Genomic DNA, 23833 nt, shown 5'->3' with positions numbered 1-23833 from the left:
TCACGAGGGAGCGATTTGACCGCTGATTTTGGCTAACGTAATAGACGCGCTGTTTTTGCTGATGCTGAATCGTCTTTAGTATACAATACATTCATTACAAATGTAACTTTAAGTTAAACGTGTGTGTTTAAACTACACCTGGGGAAACTCACTTCACCTTCAGAGGCTCTGGGGAAGCTCACTCTCTCCAGTCGGGTTGCAGGGCCACTTTACCGCAGCAGACTCGCTGTGTGTGTGTGAGCCGCCAACAACGCCGCCCGCTCTGCACGTTTGAATCAGGGACGCAGGGGGGAGGGGCTAATAATATATTTAAAATAAAAAATTAAATTGTTCACTTTTGGTAAATGTATTGTTTAGTTCATTGTTTTGAGAAGCTTGTGGACATAGTGGCAGGTTGTTTTTACAAGTACAGTTTTTGGATCATCAAAGTTAGGGGGGCAGCTGGGGGGGCAAGGCTCTAGAGTGGGGGGGCACCTGCCCCCCCTTGCCCCCCTGTAGATCCGCCCCTGATCAAATGTAATCCAAAGTTGAAGACGAGTAAAAGAACGAAAATAGACCATTAAAAATTCAGAAGTGATGATCGATTTAAATTCTCTCTTTCTCATTCCTATGCTGACTGTCTTTACCTTCCAAATCCAATGCAAAGATCACATCTTTAATGATCAATGCCTGCGTGATAACTAGAAAGGTCTTTAATTGCAAGCTCAAATGAAATTAGTTATGAGGGCAGGTGAGGGTTTTAGCGGAGGGATTCTGAAAGGCTAACAGGGCACTTCATTAGCAAATCTACATTTGTTCCATTCTCCACTCGAATCATTACACTAATGATTTTTGTAGCAAATTTCCTTTTTTCTCTCATTCCAGTTCCCGTTCTTCTGTGCGATCTGCATTTTGTCGTCACAAATTGATGTGTAATTTCTAACTTCTCCAACGGTCTCGTAATGCCCGGAACGACCCAGATGCTTTCGAGGACACAATTATAGGCTGTGCTCCTTTCTCAATTGTATTTGCCATTTCCATGAATACGCTGCACTTTGCCATCACATTACTTGTTTTTAAAGCATTGGAGAATCAAAACCCAATGTTTTTTTTTTGTTGTAAAAACTATTATATACACTAGACAACTATTATCCAAATTAGATGGTTAGTTTCTAATATCACACCATTGAGATAAACCTCAGTATTTATAAAACCTTGTGTACGACCCCGGCTGCATTCATGCTCAACCTTTCAATCATGTTACCAAAGTTACTATGAAAAGGTGAATTTATGTGGAATAGTTCATCTATAATTACAAACTATAAGCATTTGGTCAACACCTATACTTGTCACAGTTTGACTCTTTGTTTTCCCCGTTTTCTTCAGTGTTTTGGTTTAGTCCTATTCAGTTTTCCCGCTCCTCGTTTGTCCTCAGTTTAGTCACCTGTGTTTAGTTAATTAGTCAATCTTCTTCATCACCGTCACCTGTCGTACCCCATTATCATCTGTGTATTTAGTTCCTGTTCTTTATTCAGTGTGGGTCGGTCAATGTTTGAGCATACGCTCTCTGTGTGGAGCTCTTTGTTGTATTTTGCCTTCTGGAAATTAAACCTTTGATTTTGATGTAGTGATTCGTCTGCCTCCATCTCCAAGCCTATACCGTGACAGATTGACCGACCCAAAAGTGAGTATGGAGGACGACGCAATGGAGGCGTTTCTGTTTGATCAGAACGGGAGTTCTTTGGAGGAGTTTGTCGAAGTTTATCTGCATCTGCGCCAGGATGTCTACTGGGAGGAGGAGTTTCTAAAGCAACGGTTCTGGAGAGGACTCGATGATCCTCTAGCCCAGATTCTGCTGCTCGAAGAGTTAGATCTGCCTTTTATGGAGTTTATGGACCGAGCTCTTTGGAGTTGTGGTTCCTCCCTTACTGTAGCACCAGCCGATCCAGAGTCAGCAAACCCTTCGCCACTGGTCCCATCCAGCCGGAGACCGTCCAGCCAGACCCCGCTGATCCTGCGCCAGAGACCGTCCAGTTCATTGTGGTGTCTGTGGCTGTTTTGTGTGTGTGGGCAGCACACACATCTACAGCCCATGAACTCAGCCCCGAGCTTCCTTCGCCACTGGTTCCGTCCAGTCCTGAGCTTACCTGCACGCCTGCCGAGCCTGAGCTTACCTGCACGCCTGCCGAGCCTGAGCTTACCTGCACGCCTGCCGAGCCTGAGCTTACCTGCACGCCTGCCGAGCCTGAGCTTACCTGCACGCCTGCCGAGCCTGAGCTTACCTGCACGCCTGCCGAGCCTGAGCTTACCTGCACGCCTGCCGAGCCTGAGCCTTCTACGCTGGTCCCGTCCAGCCCTTCTGTGCCTTCACCGCTGGTTCCGTCCAGCCCAGAGACCCCTTCACCGCTGGTTCCGTCCAGCCCAGAGACCCCTTCACCGCTGGTTCCGTCCAGCCCAGAGACCCCTTCACCGCTGGTTCCGTCCAGCCCAGAGACCCCTTCACCGCTGGTTCCGTCCAGCCCAGAGACCCCTTCACCGCTGGTTCCGTCCAGCCCAGAGACCCCTTCACCGCTGGTTCCGTCCAGCCCAGAGACCCCTTCACCGCTGGTTCCGTCCAGCCCAGAGACCCCTTCACCGCTGGTTCCGTCCAGCCCAAAGTCCCCTTCACCGCTGGTTCCTGTTATGTGTGAGTGTTCTAATCTGTATGTCATTGCAGTTTCCCTGGTAGATCACCTGCTGCAATCAACCAGTTAATTGGTGTCACCTGACAGGAGCTACTTAAATCTAGGACGCATGCTCTTGCTCTCTCTCTCTCGTCTTGCAGCCGGCAGAGCAGTAGCTGTGTTTTGCTTCTACAGTCCCCTTTTTCCTTTTTATATTAAATAAACTTTGTTTTAATTGGCAGACTTCTGTCTTTGTGTCCTTTATGTTGCATCCCTAGAGCCGGGGTTGTAACATAATGGAGGCTCGTCCAATTTGGTTGGTAAAAAGTATTTTTTGGGGACTGTTTTTGTTTATTCCCTTTGATTGAGATCATTTGGTGAGTATGGTTGTTTGAGTATTTTTGAATATATGCATGAGTTTTCCCGGTTAGGTAGGGTGAGAGTTCCAGCTGGGTTGATTACTCAATCCTTCTATCGGTACACTCTTTTGTTATTTTTCCTTTTTTGTTTTCGAGGTTATTCTGGGTGGAGACTTGTTCTCTGTCGGGGGTAAGCATTTCAGAACTATGACCATTGATAAATTGGTTCACAGTTGCTGAGTTTTTGCTTTTAAAGTCGCCTCGTGCCCGGTACACCTCAGAAGATAGATAGGAATTAGAAGTGTTAGGCAGGTATCCGGGTGTATCTCATGTGTTTTTGTATTGTGTTTGAGCTCAGAAACCATGCTCACTATTTTGATGGAAGTGAAAGCGGAATACTTAAGTTAGGTGAGTTAAACTTTTTTTTTGAGGTACTGCAGTGGTTATTTGGTCCATGATCCTAACTTTAGTGTGTTAGCAGTGTTTGTATGAAGTTCCTTTGTGGACTTTAGTGTAGACTAATGCCCAGTATTGTCTTTAGATGTTTGTGATTGCTTGGAGATGAGTAATCTTCTGTGTTTGGGTTAGTTCTACTTCTGGTTAAAGCTTTGTTTGAGAGCATTTGTGCTGCTTTTGTCATTTTTGTAGCAGTGTGTAATTGGACCTGTTGTGTCGGCTGAACTTCTGTGTAGGAGCTAGTGTTACTACTTAAGTGTAGTTAGTGTTGAGTTTAGTAATGGCTTCTTTAGAAGACTTCCTAAAGGAACCTTCAGAAGAGTTACTTGAGTTTTTTACAAAGGATCAACTTTTGCAGTTGTCCTCTCATTATGATATTCCCATCACAAGTAGTGAGAAGCGACTGAAGGATGGTGTGAAGGAAATCATTAGAAGTGTTTTGATTGACAATGGTGTCTTAAAAGTTAAGCAGTTTTCCCCACAATCCATGACTGCTCCTTTGTCTGAAGCTGCAATTGAGCTTAGGCTCAGAGAGCTAGCTTTCCAGGAGAAACAGCTAGAGGTTAATGCGCAACTAAGAGAGAAACAAATGTATCTTGAACACGAACGGTCTCTTAAAGAGTTGGAATTAAAAGCTGCTACTTTAACTCCAAGAGGTGATGGTTCTTCATTTGATGTTGGTAGACACATTAAGTTAGTACCTCCTTTTTCTGAGAAAGATGTTGACCGATATTTTTCTCATTTTGAACGGGTGGCATTTACATCAAAGTGGCCTAGAACTGTGTGGACTTTGCTTTTACAAAGTATCTTGGTGGGTAAAGCTCAGGAAGCTTATTCCGCTCTTAGCCTAGAGAAGAGTGCTAATTATGATGAGGTTAAAGCAGCTGTATTGAAGGCATATGAGCTGGTTCCTGAAGCTTATCGCCAGCGCTTTCGATGTTGTGCCAAATTTGCTCACGACACTTATGTTGAGTTTGCAAAACAGAAGGAGAATCTGTTTGATCGGTGGTGTACGTCTCAGAAGGTGGAAAGTAAGGAACATCTTAGGCAACTCATTTTGCTTGAAGAATTTAAAAACTGCCTGCCTGATGTAGTGTCTGTTTATTTGAATGAGCAGAAAGCAGTGACCTTAGAACAAGCTGCAATCTTGGCAGATGAGTTTGTCTTAACACATAAGGTACATTTTGGTGACAATCAAGCTGAGGATCTGGTCCAGATTAGGCACAATAGGTCTCAGTTTGGAAAGTCTGTGCCTTTTGCCTCATCACCTGCCAATAAAATGACTAATGATGGTGTGATTTCAGAAAGGGCTTGTTTTTATTGTAAGACACCAGGCCATCTTATTGCAGATTGTCCTGTTCTAAGTAAAAAACAGAAATCTGCAAAGACTGTAGCATTTGTAAGTCCTGTGCCAAGCCTTCCTTTGGCATCTTCAGTTGTTGATGTTTTATGCAAGACAGGGGATTTAGCTGGCTCATCATCATTTCTGATGGATGGTTCTGTGTATCTGTCTTCTGACCCTGAACATAGGCAAGCTATCAAGATCTGGAGAGATACAGGAGCTTTTCAATCTGTGATTTTACGTGATGTCTTGCCCTTCAATGAAAAGTCAGCTCAAGATTCAGAGGTAATTGTTAAAGGTTTTGGTGGAGGATTTCTGTCTATGCCTTTACACAGAATTAATCTCCAATCAGATTTAATCTCTGGGGATGTGGTTGTTGCACTTTGTTCCCAGATTCCCATAGATGGTGTGTCCTTTATTCTAGGGAATGATTTAGCTGGTGGGAAAGTGCTAGCTGTCCCTGAAGTAAGCTCTACTGTCCTCAAGTCAGATGGTCCAGATGCGCTTGAATTGGCATTTCCAGAAACTTTTCCTGTTTGTGAAACTACTCGTGCCATGTCGGCTAAGAGGCAAGCTGAAGACCAATCTTCCAGCAGTCAATCGGTGATGCCACTTTATGATACTTTCATGGCCCAAGGTAACATGAATTTGGCAGGGTTTGGAAAGATGTTTCCATCTCGTGAACCGTTAAGACTTGAGCAAAAAGAAGACCCCACTTTGTCACCCATGTTTGAAGATTTAGTGTCTGATAAAGTACTATCAAATGTTGCTTCTGGCTATTTTATCAGTGATGGTGTTTTGATGAGAAAGTGGACAGATCCAAAAACACCATGTGAGGATGACTGGAGTAGTGTGTTTCAAGTGGTGGTTCCAGAAGTTTATTGGTCTGACACTTTGTATCTCGCCCATGATCATTGTCGTGTGTTAAGTTTTCTTTTTTGGCCTGGCGTGAGGTCTGATGTGGCTCAGTATTGTAGATCAGGTCATGTTTGTCAGGTGGTAGGCAAACCTAACCAGTCTATTCCTGCAGCTCATTTACATCCCATTCCTGCCATTGGAGAGACATTTGATTTGAAAGCAGTTCAGGAGAAGAAGACTTCATATGATCGAAAGGCTAAACATCGTGTGTTTTGTTCAGGAGACCAAGTGCTGGTGCTCTTACCAATACTGGGTTCTGCGGTGCAGGCTCAATATAGTGGTCCATATACTACTGATCAGAAAGTTGGTAAGTGTAACTACTTGGTTAAGACTCCAGATCATAAAAGGAAAACCTGAATGTGCCATGTGAATTTACTCGAGCCTTACTTTGACCGTAACCAAATTGTGTCTACAGAGATCAAGGCTTTGGCTGCACTGAATGCTCCATCGATTAAGACAGGAGGAGGAAGTGTTGTTGTTTTTGAGGTTGCTCAGAGTAGATTGGCTGATTTAGACTTTCATTGGTCGTGTCTAAATCTTTCTGTGCGCTCTGATGTTGTTCAGTTAATGGGTCATTATTTGGCCTTGTTTTCTGATGTTTCATGTTGTACCAACGTGCTAGAGCATTACATTGATGTAGGTCAAACTAACCCTATTAAGCAACACCCATATAGATGGTTAGTGGTTACTGGCATAGGTTAATGTGATTGAGCCTGTTTTGCAGGGATATGACTTTACAGTCTGCCACATTCGTGGGAAGGATAATGTTTTGGCGGATGCTTTGTCAAGGTCGTAAGTCCTTGTGGGTTTTTTTTTCAAAGTATTTGTTGACTTTGCCATAGGTTATTCCATAGCAATGTTTTAAGGGTGGGAGTGTTATGTGTGAGTGTTCTAATCTGTATGTCATTGCAGTTTCCCTGGTAGATCACCTGCTGCAATCAACCGGTTAATTGGTGTCACCTGACAGGAGCTACTTAAATCTAGGACGCATGCTCTTGCTCTCTCTCTCTCGTCTTGCAGCCGGCAGAGCAGTAGCTGTGTTTTGCTTCTACAGTCCCCTTTTTCCTTTTTATATTAAATAAACTTTGTTTTAATTGGCAGACTTCTGTCTTTGTGTCCTTTATGTTGCATCCCTAGAGCCGGGGTTGCAACAGTTCCGTCCAGCCCAAAGTCCCCTTCACCGCTGGTTCCGTCCAGCCCAGAGACCCCTTCACCGCTGGTTCCGTCCAGCCCAGAGACCCCTTCACCGCTGGTTCCGTCTTGCCCAGAGACCCGTAATGACTCTGTCACTCTCCCCATTAATTTTTTTTGGGGGGGCCATAGGCCCTCGCCGTGGGCGCCCAAGGACCCATGGTCACCTGAAGGGTCTGCACCGCCGTGGCCACCCGAAGGGTCTGCACCGCCGTGGCCACCCGAAGGGTCTGCACCGCCGTGGCCACCTGAAGGGCCTGCTCAGCCCTGGCCACGCCCTCGTCCTGCTCCGCCCTGGCCACGCCCTCGTCCTGCTCCGCCCTGGCCACGCCCTCGTCCTGCTCCGCCCTGGCCACGTCCACGTCCTGCTCCGCCCTGGAGGCTTCCTGCTCCAGACCTCGCTCGCCTTTTTGGGAGGGGGCGTACTGTCACAGTTTGACTCTTTGTTTTCCCCGTTTTCTTCAGTGTTTTGGTTTAGTCCTATTCAGTTTTCCCACTACTCGTTTGTCCTCAGTTTAGTCACCTGTGTTTAGTTAATTAGTCAATCTTCTTCATCACCGTCACCTGTCGTACCCCATTATCATCTGTGTATTTAGTTCCTGTTCTTTATTCAGTGTTGGTCGGTCAATGTTTGAGCATACGCTCTCTGTGTGGAGCTCTTTGTTGTATTTTGCCTTCTGGAAATTAAACCTTTGATTTTGATGTAGTGATTCGTCTGCCTCCATCTCCAAGCCTATACCGTGACAATACTGAGTGACTGCTTCATTTGGACATTTAAAATATATCTTTAAAGTTTACTTAAGGTTATTCCTGTAGAAATGTCAAAATCACAGGAATCAGGGTTCAAAACTATTTAGTCATGGTCAAAGTTAACAGCGTTGCAAACCTCATATAAAATGTAACAAAAATAAATTTGCTCATATAGTTTAGTTTGACGCTCTGAATATTAAAGTACCTCCATTCACTAGTTCCATACACCTATTTTTATGCACATTTTGGGATAAAAAACGCTGGATGGAAACACCAGGATGCACATACATTCTAAATTCAAAATGTAATTGTATTTGAACATATTTATGTGTCTGTAGTGTGTGCACACAAGCCATCTACTCCCGTTTATTTTCCTATAGATCTGAAACAGTGTCCTGCCGTTCAGGAATCTGCTCAAATGTGATGTCATATATGTTTAGGCCCCGCCCACGACTGCTGACGGACTCCGCCCTATTAGCATAGACTCCACCCTTTTAGCATAGGCTCCGCCCTATTAGCATAGACTCCGCCCTGAGATGTTTATCTCCCCGCCAGAGCATTTAACAGCAGCATTCAAGACATGTTTTCTTATTTAAGCTACTACAGTTATTCAGTCAAGAGCAGTAAGTGAGTTTATCTTTTGTTGTTTGATTCATATTAGCAGCATAATATAGGTACTGTATATTCACTGCTTTCACTTTAATACACAGATCTAATACACACATGCACTTTCTGGCCCTGCTGTTTACGTTCACAGATATAACCGACTGTGAAGTTTGTGTGTTTTTGACATAACCTTGTGTGTATTTAACAGTTAAAGCGCAAAAAGAATTTTTTATTATGAATTCTCTATTATGTTACTGTAAAAAATAATAACATAATAGAGGACGCGGCGTCTGAGTTCCAGCTTTCTGTGTGCGTGCTTCGGATGTGTGTGCTCAGAAAAGCAGATATCAGATGTTTAGATTGATATGGATTTAAAATGCATGCAGATATTAACTTTCATGATGACAATGTCATGTGAGTGAGACTGCGATAGAGACTGCGATAATCAAAACCAAACAGATGTTTTGTTCGTTTTGGCGAGAATGTCCGAGGCACTAGCTGTAAAGGCCCCGCCCACTTCTCGAAGCAGCAGCTCATTTGCATTTAAAGAGACATGTACTAAAACAGCATGCTTTTCTTTCCACTCAAAAATTGGCATATACAAAATGGTATAATACATGATCTGTGGGGTATTTTGAGCTGACACTTCAAAGACTCATTCTGGGGACATCCGAGACTTGTATTACATCCAAGTCCCTTTAAGACAAGTCATTTCATTTTGAAACGCCTCTCAGCTCCTAACTCTTTGAATGGGGGAACATAAATTTCTCCAAAACTGTTTGCAAAGCTTACGATTAAATTTCATATTTGAAATCATCAATGAAATCTGACAACAACTGTCTCATAAATTGTGTTTCTAAACCTTTTCCCTAAACCCTAAACTCTAAATACATTTTCTTTTTCTGACACTTTGTGACGGAGCTTCTAGCTCTTATTTAGAAGGCGGGACTTATTCCGCCATATGTTTCCCCATTCAAAACAATACGAGTGAAAGGTCTTGTGTAATTCTAGTCTTGACTTCATCTTGTAAAAAGCGCCATATTAGGTCCCATTTAAGCGAGCATAAAGAAGCTTTTGTGCAATGCAAAGGTTCCATGAATGTTAAAGGTTCTTCAAGGAACCATAGATGCCGATAAATAACCTTCCTTTTTAAGAGTGTGCAAGTGTTGTTTCCAAGAGGAACGTCAGTCATAATTTGCATTCAGACAGAGGATTTCTGTGCAAACACTTGCTGAGCTGAAGGGCTCTCTGCTTCCCGGAGAAGCCTCAGATCACATCTACTCTTTCTGCCATATTCTTATTTGACAAAGACAATCTGTGAGTGTTCTCTGCGCATGTTGAGCATTCAGTGTCCGCTGTGAGACTCGCTGCAAATGACTGAGAAGTTTGTTCACTCGCAGGGATGTTTATAAGCCATTATCAGTGAAGATAATGACCGTTGCTTGACAGTAAGACAGTTAGGATATATTAGTGCACTTGGCTCTGTGAATGACTGAAAATACTGTCTAAAAGGTCGAATTTATCGATCTGCTCCACCTCCTGCTTTGAAATGAATTGATAGAGGCTCCGGCAATTAACTAAAAGCAGCAAAAGAGCGATGCAATTCATTCGTGCCTGTTTTCTCTCCATTAAATCAGTTTCTGTTGGAGGAAACCACAGGAAAGTTTCCTGTACAATGCAGTTATTTAACATTATTTATTATACAGAACGCATACTTAACAAATTATTCATGCTAATACGATTCTATGACAAATATGTTTAATATTATAGACAAATTGGTTCACACTGGGAGAAGATTTGTGTGTTTTCTAAAGCCAACATCATTCAAAAGTCCTTCTGCAGAATTTAGGGCAAATGGAAATGTGTTTGTAATCACATAAATCATTGAAACAAATTAAATTTACAACAGATTTGGAATTACTTATTTATCAGTGGTCCGAAGCTTCAAAACATAAAACATGCTAAAAGCAGCTTTAGTATTTAGTATCTCTCTTCAAATTGCCGTGTTAGTTTACTGTGTTCAATCATGTTTGGCCAAAATATCAAAAAGTCTTATTGTCCAGAGTGATCACATGCTTCCATACAAACACACTGTAGGATGACTGGATAGACTTTAAAATCTTAAAATATCAACATATTGACAACATATGGACTGCTATGTACAGTATGTAACTTGACAACAAAGATATTTATGCATTTACTTTTAAAATGAATAAATCTTTACGAATCTTCCAGAGACTCTCAGAAATGAAAACTAAGTTCAGTCCAAACATTTCAAAGAAAGACTTCTCGATGGTGGAGAAACTTTGTCCAAATGTACTGTATTTATACATGAAATCCAGGAGAAATAGGTGTTTTTCATTGATGCGTTTCACTCATTTATACACTCACCTAAAGGATTATTAGGAACACCTGTTCAATTTCTCATTAATGCAATTATCTAATCAACCAATCACATGGCAGTTGCTTCAATGCATTTAGGGGTGTAGTCCTGGTCAAGACAATCTCCTGAACTCCAAACTGAATGTCAGAATGGGAAAGAAAGGTGATTTAAGCAATTTTGAGCGTGGCATGGTTGTTGGTGCCAGACGGGCCGGTCTGAGTATTTCACAATCTGCTCAGTTACTGGGATTTTCACGCACAACCATTTCTAGGGTTTACAAAGAATGGTGTGTTCAGGGAAAAACATCCAGTATGCGGCAGTCCTGTGGGCGAAAATGCCTTGTTGATGCTAGAGGTCAGATGAGAATGGGCCGACTGATTCAAGCTGATAGAAGAGCAACTTTGACTGAAATAACCACTCGTTACAACCGAGGTATGCAGCAAAGCATTTGTGAAGCCACAACACGCACAACCTTGAGGCGGATGGGCTACAACAGCAGAAGACCCCACCGGGTACCACTCATCTCCACTACAAATAGGAAAAAGAGGCTACAATTTGCAAGAGCTCACCAAAATTGGACAGTTGAAGACTGGAAAAATGTTGCCTGGTCTGATGAGTCTCGATTTCTGTTGAGACATTCAGATGGTAGAGTCAGAATTTGGCGTAAACAGACTGAGAACATGGATCCATCATGCCTTGTTACCACTGTGCAGGCTGGTGGTGGTGGTGTAATGGTGTGGGGGATGTTTTCTTGGCACACTTTAGGCCCCTTAGTGCCAATTGGGCATCGTTTAAATGCCACGGCCAACCTGAGCATTGTTTCTGACCATGTCCATCCCTTTATGGCCACCATGTACCCATCCTCTGATGGCTACTTCCAGCAGGATAATGCACCATGTCACAAAGCTCGAATCATTTCAAATTGGTTTCTTGAACATGACAATGAGTTCACTGTACTAAAATGGCCCCCACAGTCACCAGATCTCAACCCAATAGAGCATCTTTGGGATGTGGTGGAACGGGAGCTTCGTGCCCTGGATGTGCATCCCACAAATCTCCATCAACTGCAAGATGCTATCCTATCAATATGGGCCAACATTTCTAAAGAATGCTTTCAGCACCTTGTTGAATCAATGCCACGTAGAATTAAGGCCGTTCTGAAGGCGAAAGGGGGTCAAACACAGTATTAGTATGGTGTTCCTAATAATCCTTTAGGTGAGTGTAGATGTGACATGTCTCTGTGTGTGGAGACTTATGCCTTAACATGTTTTGGGGACGAATGTGTCCCCAGAAGTGAGCTAAATATGACAAAAACCTTCTTTGGGGTCATCTAGGATGTCCTTGTAAAAAATAAAGTTTTTGTTATTAAACACTTGCACATCTTTGTAAAAGGGTTTGTGTTTAAGATACATTGAATCCGTGTCTGTCTTAGCAGTTCATGTTTTATTGATATACTCTAAACAATTCTGGGTTGTTTCAACCCAAATTTGGGTCAAATATGGACAAACCCAGCCATTGGGTTAAAACTTTAAATGACATTTTTCAACCCACCGGCTGGGTTCGTCCATATTTGACCCAAATTTGGGTTAAAACAACCCTGCATTTTTTAGAGTGTATGTTATGTTTGCATTCTCTATATGTTTGCATTTTTTATATTACTTAGAATTGCTTAGAAAGGCTGTAAGTAGACACTTGGATAATTTGCACGAGGACTGCATGTGATGAACAGTTATTGATCTTATGGATGTATATGACTATTATATTCATGCCTGGAAATGCCCACACATATTAATTAGATCACATTGGCTGACTTAATAAGGCCAAATGAGTCCACTATTCTCTAAGACCACAAACCCGAAGCGCCTAATCTCGCTCGACCACAAAATCTATATATCTGAGAAGAAGCTGATGCAAATAACCGATCCAGATCCAGCCACCCATTAAACAACTTACCAAACGTTTTCTTTGTTGCTCAGGAGAAATGTGATCGTGAATGAACTGGAGACATCTCCTGTCGCAGCACCCATGCAGAACATGCCACCTTAAACAGAAAGACTTGTTATTCTGACATTAAACAGAAACAGGATCAGTGTCTGAGATCCCCACAGCTGTAATGATCCCTCATTAGTCTGCTAGCTTCATGCACACTAGCCCTTCCCTGCGCTCAGATGTCAGGCGGATGACGCTGAGCTTCAACGCTGCTCCACTAACTCACTGCCTGACAATCGTAAAGCAACAGCTTGTTCTTTTTGAAGCAGATCAGATGCTTGATGCACATTATTACAGCGCCTGTTTCCATGCTGATCTCGAGAGACGGACACAACTAGACATGGACTGTGGATAATGTGTGTCCAGTGCACTGTAATGATGTGATGTTGCCGTGGGTCAGTTTAGTAAGGTGTAAGAGTCACACAGTCTTTCTATCTGACATGATCTAGCGCAGGGGGGAATATAATATTACACACGGCTGATGTTCTTGAAAGAAGCCTCTAACAGTAGCCTACACTTATGGCTGCATTCATTTGATCAAAAGTATAGTAACAACAGTAATATTGTGAATTATTGTGAAAACATTAAACGTGAATATATAGTAAAAAGTAATTGTATTCCTGTGATCAAAGCTGAATTTTCAGCATCATTACTCCAGTCTTCAGTGTCACATGATCCTTCAGAAATCACTCTAATATGAGGATCTGATGATCAAGACACATTTAGGATTATTTTTGTGGAAACTGTCCTATATATTTTTTCAGGATTCTCTGATGAATAGAAAGTTCAAAAGAACAGCATTTATTTGAAATAGAATCTTTTGTTACATTATAAATGTCTTTCCTGTCACTTTTGGTCAATTGAATGTGTGTGTCCTTGATGAATTAAAGAATTAATTTATTCAAAAATGTTACTGACCTCAAACTTTTGAACGATGGTTGTATTCTTTAAATTGCATGTGGTTTTCGGCCATGAAAAGAGTATCATGTGTTCACAACAGCTGAGAATGTGCATTGCCATCTTTATACTTACAAAATATTTACATATTTAATATATTGATTAATTGTAATATTATTAAAAGTATTGTTTCATGTGACGGTGATGAATATTTTAGAGGAGCATAAGCATTTTACTTTTTACTTTTCTATCAGCTGAATGCTTACAGAGAAACTGATTCAATGCAATGATGTAGTTTGAAAGGAACAGGCCTGCAATTCGTGCCGAAAATATAAATAGTTTTAAGTCTAAATTAAAAACATATCTTTTTAGTCTGGCCTTCCTATAATATTTTACAATGTTTGTAATTTAATGTCATTTTATCATTTTAATAAATCCTTACCTTTTTTTTTCTTGTATTTTGCCTGTAAAACACTTTTAACAGCATTCATTTGTTTGGAAAAGTGCTATATAAATAAAATGTGCTTGCTTGCAATTCAAACCAACAATACTGTCCCATCTGTTTTAGGTTTGGTTTCATTTTCATGTTTTCATGTCTTTAATTTGTAAGTAAATGAGTCATATTAAAGTGTCTCCTGTTAATGTCATGTGATCCCCTATCAGCTGGCATAGGCACATCTTGAGATAGGGTAAGCTGGGAAGAATCCACTCGTTCCCAGGAAAATAATGATGCATTTTTAGGCCACATTCAACAGAGCTTTCGAATTGTGACGCATTGTGCCTTCGAATGCAACACAAATACAGCACGATACTCACAATATTTTAAATGCAATAAAAATGAATTAAAACGACATGAGGCTGAGTAATTCACGGCACGACATGGGCTTTCTTGTTGCATTATATAGTAGTTTCCAGTGAAGCGCTCTGGATTGTGTGCCTTCAGTTCAGATTCTTTAAATATATACATGTTTAACAGTCTCTTGTCTAGCTTTGTCATTGTAACCCAAAGTTGATGAATTTTGTCAAGCCAGGTCTATGTTCGAGTTCAAGAGCTCATCTTCTTGTATTTAGTTTGTAATTAATTAAACTGTGAATGTAAGTTATTTTACTTGAAAAATAATATGTCATTCCAAACCAGTAAGACTTTAGTTCATCTTCGAATCACAAATGAAGGTATTTTTAATGAAATTAAAATCTCTCAGATATCTCTCAGATTGTATTATGAATATCTTTGTGTCTCAAAGATGAATGAAAGTCGCACTGGTTTGGAATGACATGAGGATGACAAGTAATTGATGAGAGAACTTTCATGTCTGTGTGAACGAACACTTTAAAGGCATGACGTGGGCTTTCTTGTTTCATTATATTCAGACAGTAATTGTTTCTCACAGGGTCGTAAGATATTTTCAACATCTACAGGGTTAGTCTGTGATTTTATCACAGTGTAAATAAGAGGCTGTTTTAACTTATTTCCACACATTTTCACATTTTTTAAATGACATCCATCATTTTGAGATAAATTACAATACAGACAATTATTATAGTGCGTCACCTATATCTCATTTTTAAACAGGCGATTTAAATAATCAAATGATAATTAGGACATTAGGCTATTTTCCTATTATTAAGTTAAGTGCATCAATTAAAAAAGTTACACATAGGTACATAGAGGACAAAAATGTGAAGCTTGGGAGCACAGACTTAAGTTTGGTCTCATTTTAAAGAAGACCCTTGGCAGATTATTGCTGAAGTAAAAAAAAAAAAAAAAGTTATACAGGTATAAGTTTATGAAAATAATTTATGAACATTATTTTATATAAAATATATATGTTATAAAACACGTTGAACTCTAAATCTGATATAAATTCAAAGCCATAAATCTAAACAATATGTGTTCCAAATTTGAGGTTGATATCTGAAAAAATGAGCTTTTGGTAAGAGTTTGTTTGGGCGCAGTAACAGATTTCCCCACTGGGTGCAGCAGAACTCCACTGGTCACACAGTCATTGGATTTTAGATTTGCAGTTGAGTTTGTCTCTCTCAAATATTACAAGCACACACACACATTTTTTTTTTATTACACACATACAAACCACGCTCAGACATCCATACCAACACACACACACACACAATTATCGTTGCACAATTTATCCAATTGGCTCTATAATATGCCGAAGCAGAAAACAGGAATGAAGCGATTATTTGTTTTATAGGCCAAACTTGGAAAAACGGCACATCTGGTAAAAAATAGTGAAAATGACAATTTTGAAGCCTTGCCAACAGAATGAAAGCCTCTTAACAAAGATTGCCACATTTTATAGTTAAACGGCCCTGCGATTAAAAATTGCAGTTTTCATGGGTTTCAATGGGGCCATTTTTCTCCAAAAGCCGCTGAGAGGAACTATTCTGTGTTTCTACTGCAAAATAGATTTATTAAAGGAAATGGCGGTGAAATAGTAAAATTCCAATGAAAATACAGGCAAAGTGATTCAAAGGCAAAGTTGCATTAACACAGGCAAAGTGATATAAAAAACAAAACTGAAAAGGACAAAAATGTCCATAAGGATACACAAGGGTTAAATATTAATTTCTTATTATTATTCCAAGCATATGACATGTTATTGACAGCAGACACTCATGCGACGGACCACGTGAGCAGCGCGTTCCCGGGTTCACAGGATCACAAAACTCGCTCCTCCGCCGTCAATACATTGTGAGTTTTATCACTTTTATCACATGCATATTTATTTTTTCGGACGTCCACATGAGAAACAATAACCGTCCGAAAAGGGCTATGGAGTAATTCTGCACTTCCAGGTGTCCCGCTCCTGCCGAGGAACTGCCATTGAGATGAATGGGAATGTGGAGAGAGATTTCTCCAGGTATTACAGCGCTCCTCGGATCTCACAGTAAGAGATTGAACCATTATAGGAAGGCCTGATTGTTTGAACTCCAGGATCCACTCTACCCAATATTCCTCTCAACCTTTTGCCATCACACGCTGAGATGGCCTTTTCTCCGAGTCTATTTGCCGGGGAATGAGAAGTATGTCCGACCTCGTGCTCCTCCGGTCTCTATACACACACATCTGTGCTTGTTGAACTCAAACCACACATGGACAAAACATGCGACAACTTCAGAAGATCCACTGTTGATAGTTGATAGTGTCTGGCATTAACAATATATAATCCGTTTCTCCACTTATTATTCTGAAGTTCCAATAAGTTACACAGACTTATAAGATGTTGGTTTTCTATTGGACTTTACGTTGGGTTCAACGTTAGATGTTTTATTAGTTCAAATAGGCCTACATTGAATAAATGGTTTTTAGTTTCAGTCCCATTCTGCCCTCTTCCCAGCATGCACTGGGTAATGAATAATTAATATGAGGGATAGAGTTTAGTTTACACTGTTGCTGATTTAGTTTTCAAGTTTAGTAACTGGTTGTTATATGACGTCAGACTTAAAGCCAGAGTTACTAACAGCTTGCGCTGATGCAAACCCTCTTTTGGTGTTTAACAATACTGTCAGGATTTACTACAGACGTGGAGGATCTGCGCTGGGAAGGACGGGTTATTTTTCTGATGATCTTATTGTCATTTGTAGGAGTTTCCCTTTCAGATGCAGAATTTATGGGGGGAGGATTTACATTAATCACATAATGAGGATTTACAGTAACACTTACTTGAAGGGGTGTTCATAAGACTGACATGACACCATAATTATGACAGGACACGTCATGATTATGAAGGAGGTTTTATGCATGTTTATGACAACTGTCATTAAGTGTCATTCGCTCAATTATGACATTTTTAATGCAAATATGACATTTTTTGAGATGTCTTTGTCATGACAACTTGATATTACCAAGACAACACAACCTGTCATAAATATGTCATAAAAATGACATAGCAGATCGATTATCAAACTTAAGAAACCACTTAGCTTTATGGGTTAACATTGCATTAAACTGTCAGGTGGTTGATTTTGACATTGGCTGTCATGAGGCCATTATAACATTATGGCCATTTGCCCTGTTTAGTAAATCTGGCCCTGAGTATTCAGTCGGGATGCAGTTTGCCGAAAGCTCCAACAATTCATGGGCTTTTGCTACATGAGCTTATTTAAGAGAGAGAGAGAGAGAGAGAGAGAGAGAGAGAGAGAGAGAGAGAGAGAGAGAGAGAGAGAGAGAGAGAGAGTGAGAGACGGCACTCTTCTGCTCACCAAAGCTGCATTTATTTGACCAAAAGTACAGTGTGAACAGTAATATTGTGACATATTACTACAATGTAAATCATCTGTTTTCTATGTGAATATACAGTAAAGTGTAATTTATTCCTGTGATCAAAGCTGAATTTCAGCATCATTACTCCAGTCTTCAGTGTCACATGATCCTTCAGAAATCAACCAGAAAATGAAGCCTTGCAGAGTTCGAAAAGTGTTCATTTGTTGTTGTTTTGTTGGTAACCAATTCGTAAGCAATGGGTGACCAATCAGGACTAATCACTGACAAGCGATGGGTGACCAATCAGGACTGATTAGTTTAGCATGAATGGTGTCATGTGTGTGTGTGTGTGTGTGTGTGTGTGTGTGTATCATATATTAAATGGATGCTACAATTATAAAGGACTTTATGTGGCCAGACACGACCGTCTGGTTGATCTGGTTGCAAAGGACTTTGGACCTAATAGTGAGATTTATAAGCATAGCACTGTACGAATGAACTTCATCATAACACATCCGACAGTGAGTACTTTAGAAACATTCCTAATACTCCTGACATTGTAATTGTAAATTAAGTTAGGAAATCTGTGTGTATCCTTGAAGTGGCTTGTTGTTTTGACCTGTATATGGATACTTGCTACTATTCCAAATTATTGAACTATCAACCACTGGTAGATCTTATTCACCAACTTGGATACAGCTGTAAATTAATAATTCTGGTATTTGTAAGTTTAGGCCGTGTCCATAAGAGTGTGACCGGGGGTGCAGTGTGGAGGCTTGCAGAGTTCTGCTGTGTTTCAGCCACAGGGAGTGTGCTGATGTGGAGACGCAGATGTTCTGTTTATCCTTGATGTGTCGAGTGTTATAAATGAAAGACCTGAAGTGTGTGAGCCATGAAGTGTAGATCTGTCACCTTGTCAAAGACCCTTCCCACAGTATTTGGATCTTGTTTTCTTTGTAATGTCTTTCAGATCCAAATAAATGCATTCAAATGTGTGTGTGTTTGTGTGTGTGTGTGTGTGTTAGCAGCTCCAATTACCTATTTCAAAACCTTTTAGCCTTTTATATTCAAACCGGCGTCAGTCAAAGATGGAGAGACTCAAGAAGAAGTGACAACATGTAGAGCAACCAAGGGGGTAATCCATCGACCGGAAGTTGAAGCCGGCCGGGTGCCGCCATGTTGTAGCAGAACTTCACTTGCGTTAGCATTTCCATTGACTCCCATTCATTTTGGCGTCACTTTGACAGCGAATAACTTTACATCTGAGGCGTTTAAAGACTCCATTTGTCCATTATTTATTTCTAAAGAAACACGACAATGTATAAAGGGCTCCATTACCTTCTATGTTACATTATGGCCCCGTAGAAACAGATTTAGTAAAAATAGGCTAACGATTGCGTCATAAACACTCGACTCTCTGTCGCGCTGTACAGAAGTTACTGTACAGACAGGAGGAGAAGCTCGCAGGCGATCGGGGGGACGTCCCGTCAAGGGAGAAGCACATAGATAATGAGTCCATAAAAGCAACGGAATTCTTACTCCTGCTCACTCACGCCAAAGAACTCTTTGCTCAAGTTCCCCGTCTCTGCAAGATTAACGTTGGCAGTTTTCACGCACAGCTACTAGAAGAGTAACGTCTGTCAGACAGGTTGCTCACGTCATCAAGCTTAGTTTGAGTCGGTTTGAGTCTGCGCGTCAGGAACGGAAGTTCTCAAAAATCGCTAAAAATGGGCTTCAACTGTCTCAACTGAGTTCCAATGAGATGCTCTGTCCACTTCTTATACTGTCTATGAGAGCAACAGGACATTTCTGAACGGTTAGTTGATGAGTTTATGCAGCTGATGTGGAGTTAACGATCTTCTAGTCATAGATTAGCATATTTTGTCATAATAATCTATAAATCGTGTTCCGGGGCCGGGGTTTATGTAGCCTGGGAAAACCCAGACAACTTCTGGCAAATTTAGATTTGCTCTGAAAGTTAGTCTGGCAAAGAGCTCATTCAAGCCCATTTCCAATCCGTCGAAATCGCGGCACCAATCAGAAGCGTTGGGGCGGCTTTACACGATGACGACAGCGCTGGGATTTTGAAGCAGATTTTGTAGCCTACATTACAAAGATGGATGCCGCCGTCGAACATCACTCGTTCCAATCAGCTATCACGTCTGTTTTAAGCCATTTGAACGTTTCCTTTTAGTTAAAAACCGAGCAAAGAACAACACTCGGAGATGTGTCTCCGCCGCTCTGCATACGTCCTCTCCTTCAGCGCTCTGATTGGGTTTAGGTCTATCCGCGACGTCCGTTGGTGACGCCCCTCTGGAAATGATTTGTCTATGACGCTTTGCCAGACCATAACTCAGTTACAACTGAGAATGCTCTGGTTTTAACCAGGCTAGGGTTTATGTAAAGTTTAGGGTTAGTGATGTCACTAACCCAGGAGGAAGCTCGTGTAGTTCTACCAACCGTTTGTTGTAGTCCTTAAAAAGCGTTTTCTGTAAAAGCAAATCTCTCCCTTTGCTTTGAACTCTGAGCGCTTTAACTTTGCAGATGTTGTTTATGCTCAAACAGCAACAGCGTTCTCAGCCACTCCCTCTGTTTGCTGATTGGACAGGTAAAAATTGGCCGGAGAAAACCCAGACGACGCATTGAAGGAAAATGAAAATTGAGCGGCCGTACGTAGGAGGCGGAGCCAGGCTAACCAAACGCTCCCAGATGAAGTTCGTCTCACATTCATTTTCAATGCGGTACAAGTGTGACTATTTTATAAGGACCATTTAACCTTTTCAAATCATGTCCATTATTGTGTGTGTGTGTGTGTGTGTGTGTGTGTGTGTGTGTGTGTGTGTATTCACATAGCAAATGCCAAAACCTTTACCAAGTTTCGTACCAACCGTTATAACTGTTGTCCGGAGAGCACCAGAAGCCTTCAACCTCCAACACGACGCTCACGTCTTCACTAAAGCGCTGTGTAGCGGCTCTGCTGTAAGAGCTCGAGGTTAATCGCATACACAGCTCTGACCGGGACACACATCTGTCATGAAATAGGCTAACGATTGTCTCTCCACCAGTAAGCTGGTGTGTGGTGGGCGTTCTGGCGCACTATGGCTGCCGTCGCATCATCCAAGTGGATGCTGCACATTGGTGGTGGTTGAGGAGATTCCCCCTTCCATGTGAAGCGCTTTGAGTGCTTAGAAAAGCGCTATATAAATATAATGAATTATTATTATTATGAGAACAGGTGCGAACACACACTCTTCCTGACGCCACGTTTGTGATGAATCCCTCAGTGTTACAAGGGTCAGAGGTTATCACTCGTTCTCTTACACTCGTTCTCTAACACTCGTTCTCTAACACTCGTTCTCTAGCACTCGTTCTCTAACACTCGTTCTCTAACACTCGTTCTCTAGCACTCGTTCTCTAACACTCGTTCTCTAACACTCGTTCTCTTACACTCGTTCTCTAACACTCGTTCTCTAACACTCGTTCTCTAGCACTCGTTCTCTAACACTCGTTCTCTAACACTCGTTCTCTAGCACTCGTTCTCTAACACTCGTTCTCTTACACTCGTTCTCTAACACTCGTTCTCTAACACTCGTTCTCTAACACTCGTTCTCTAACACTCGTTCTCTAACACTCGTTCTCTAACACTCGTTCTCTAACACTCGTTCTCTAACACTCGTTCTCTTTCACTCGTTCTCTAACACTCGTTCTCTTACACTCGTTCTCTAACACTCGTTCTCTTTCACTCGTTCTCTAACACTCGTTCTCTTACACTCGTTCTCTTTCACTCGTTCTCTAACACTCGTTCTCTTACACTCGTTCTCTAACACTCGTTCTCTTTCACTCGTTCTCTAACACTCGTTCTCTAACACTCGTTCTCTTTCACTCGTTCTCTAACACTCGTTCTCTAACACTCGTTCTCTAACACTCGTTCTCTAACACTCGTTCTCTTTCACTCGTTCTCTAACACTCGTTCTCTTACACTCGTTCTCTAACACTCGTTCTCTTTCACTCGTTCTCTAACACTCGTTCTCTTACACTCGTTCTCTAACACTCGTTCTCTTTCACTCGTTCTCTAACACTCGTTCTCTTACACTCGTTCTCTTTCACTCGTTCTCTAACACTCGTTCTCTAACACTCGTTCTCTAACACTCATTCTCTAACACTCGTTCTCTTACACTCGTTCTCTAGCACTCGTTCTCTAACACTCGTTCTCTAACACTCGTTCTCTAGCACTCGTTCTCTAACACTCGTTCTCTTACACTCGTTCTCTTACACTCGTTCTCTAACACTCGTTCTCTAACACTCGTTCTCTAACACTCGTTCTCTAACACTCGTTCTCTTACACTCGTTCTCTTACACTCGTTCTCTAACACTCGTTCTCTAACACTCGTTCTCTAGCACTCGTTCTCTAGCACTCGTTCTCTAACACTCGTTCTCTTACACTCGTTCTCTTACACTCGTTCTCTAACACTCGTTCTCTAGCACTCGTTCTCTAACACTCGTTCTCTAACACTCGTTCTCTAACACTCGTTCTCTAGCACTCGTTCTCTAACACTCGTTCTCTTACACTCGTTCTCTTACACTCGTTCTCTAACACTCGTTCTCTTACACTCGTTCTCTAACACTCGTTCTCTAACACTCGTTCTCTTACACTCGTTCTCTTACACTCGTTCTCTAACACTCGTTCTCTAACACTCGTTCTCTAGCACTCGTTCTCTAACACTCGTTCTCTAACACTCGTTCTCTAGCACTCGTTCTCTAACACTCGTTCTCTTACACTCGTTCTCTTACACTCGTTCTCTAACACTCGTTCTCTAACACTCGTTCTCTAACACTCGTTCTCTAACACTCGTTCTCTAGCACTCGTTCTCTAACACTCGTTCTCTAGCACTCGTTCTCTAACACTCGTTCTCTTACACTCGTTCTCTAACACTCGTTCTCTTACACTCGTTCTCTTACACTCGTTCTCTTGCACTCGTTCTCTAACACTCGTTCTCTAACACTCGTTCTCTAGCACTCGTTCTCTAACACTCGTTCTCTTACACTCGTTCTCTTACACTCGTTCTCTAACACTCGTTCTCTAACACTCGTTCTCTAACACTCGTTCTCTAGCACTCGTTCTCTAACACTCGTTCTCTAACACTCGTTCTCTAGCACTCGTTCTCTAACACTCGTTCTCTTACACTCGTTCTCTTACACTCGTTCTCTTACACTCGTTCTCTAACACTCGTTCTCTAACACTCGTTCTCTAACACTCGTTCTCTTACACTCGTTCTCTAACACTCGTTCTCTAACACTCGTTCTCTTACACTCGTTCTCTTACACTCGTTCTCTTACACTCGTTCTCTTACACTCGTTCTCTAACACTCGTTCTCTAACACTCGTTCTCTTACACTCGTTCTCTAACACTCGTTCTCTTACACTCGTTCTCTAACACTCGTTCTCTAACACTCGTTCTCTAACACTCGTTCTCTTACACTCGTTCTCTTACACTCGTTCTCTTACACTCGTTCTCTAACACTCGTTCTCTAACACTCGTTCTCTAACACTCGTTCTCTAACACTCGTTCTCTTACACTCGTTCTCTTACACTCGTTCTCTTACACTCGTTCTCTAACACTCGTTCTCTAACACTCGTTCTCTTACACTCGTTCTCTAACACTCGTTCTCTTACACTCGTTCTCTAACACTCGTTCTCTTACACTCGTTCTCTAACACTCGTTCTCTAGCACTCGTTCTCTAACACTCGTTCTCTTACACTCGTTCTCTAACACTCGTTCTCTTACACTCGTTCTCTTACACTCGTTCTCTAACACTCGTTCTCTAACACTCGTTCTCTAGCACTCGTTCTCTAACACTCGTTCTCTAACACTCGTTCTCTAGCACTCGTTCTCTAACACTCGTTCTCTTACACTCGTTCTCTTACACTCGTTCTCTAACACTCGTTCTCTAACACTCGTTCTCTAGCACTCGTTCTCTAACACTCGTTCTCTAACACTCGTTCTCTAGCACTCGTTCTCTAACACTCGTTCTCTAGCACTCGTTCTCTAACACTCGTTCTCTAACACTCGTTCTC

The sequence above is a fragment of the Rhinichthys klamathensis genome, unplaced genomic scaffold (genome assembly GCF_029890125.1).
Source record: "Rhinichthys klamathensis goyatoka isolate OS25496 unplaced genomic scaffold, OSU_Roscu_1.1 h1tg000600l_1, whole genome shotgun sequence".
Taxonomy (NCBI): Eukaryota; Metazoa; Chordata; class Actinopteri; order Cypriniformes; family Leuciscidae; genus Rhinichthys; species Rhinichthys klamathensis.
This window is presented reverse-complemented; position numbering follows the sequence as displayed.